Raw genomic sequence first — 1,492 nt, forward strand, 5'->3', positions numbered from 1 at the left:
GCAAGAGTCAGCTTATACCTGTCAGTGTGACATAACGGACATGCATCAAGGCCACCAAGGTCATTCCCTTTTGGATCTTTACCCTAGAAGAGAACGCAGTCATATCTGCATGCATGGATCTTGATGTAGGAAAGCCCAAGATCTTTCAGGATACATCGGACCTTATGATGAGTGGTAGGAAGACGATGACCGTAGGGTAGCATCGAAACAGTGTACTGTAGATAATCATCAACAGCCTTCACGGTCAATTTTGTCTCAACTTTAATCTTCATTACGTCCATCACACTTTCAAGAACGGTCTTCTGACAACCGGGGTACACAGGGGTCTGTTGAAAAGCAAGCAGTTTGTTGTACTTGTCAATACCAGCAGTGTTGACAGCTCTAGGGAAGAGCTGCACCGGGTCAGACATATACTGTCCTTGAGCACATACACCGCTCTCATAAGGAAACATGTCGTTGATGAAGGCCGTTGTTGGATTGTTAGATGTACTGCCCGTCTCAGAAAATTGGCCATGATCATGCGGACCCCCTGATGATGTTTCACCGTGATATAACCAACATATGTACTTCTCCCAAAACCCGTTACTCTTCAGGTGCTGCCATACTTTGTCAATCGCAAATCGATGCATATCGCTGCGACACTGACATTTCGTGCACGGGCAATAGAAAATTGTATTCCCGTTAGCATTAGCCAACGCATATTCCAGAAAACTCATAACTCCTTTACCATATCTTTTGTCCCATTTTGGAAGCGAAATCCAACTCTTATCCATATCCTGAAAATATAACAAAACATATATGTATAACGCTAGCTAATTATTAATTAAATTCTATGCCATATATAAAATCTCAATTCATTTAGTATATATTCTAGGTACTACAACTAATTGATAACAAATTAATTAACACACACACACACACACACATATATATATATATATATACAGTTCTTATCTAGAGCGAAGCTTCACTTTGAAATTAAAGTGTGAAGTTCCTTATCTGACTCATTTTTCAGTCATATTTCGACATCTCCACCGTTCTGTTTATTGATACTAATACATAGATCATTCTTGCAAAATTTCATTCAAATTTGATGATCATTTAGATACCGAATTAAGTGAAATCAATGAACAGACCATAAACCTGTCTGACTAGAACTGTTTGTGTAAATCATGATTATAAACACTCAAACGATCATCAAATTCGATAAAACTTTACATAAGTGATCTATGCATCTGATTCTACAAAGTGAACGGTGGAGATGTCGAAATATGACCGAAAAATGAGTTAAATAAGGAATTTCACACTTTAATTTCAGAACGAAGCTTCGCTCTGGATAGAAACTGTATATATATATATACTTATTAATTACATAACAATATTATATATATCAACATCATCACAAAATCATCATCAACAACTTTATACCATCAACACAATATTATAAATTAATTAACATATATATATATATATATATCTACTACTTATGAAC

Source organism: Fragaria vesca, linkage group LG6, assembly GCF_000184155.1.
Source record: "Fragaria vesca subsp. vesca linkage group LG6, FraVesHawaii_1.0, whole genome shotgun sequence".
In the NCBI taxonomy this organism is placed as follows: Eukaryota; Viridiplantae; Streptophyta; class Magnoliopsida; order Rosales; family Rosaceae; genus Fragaria; species Fragaria vesca.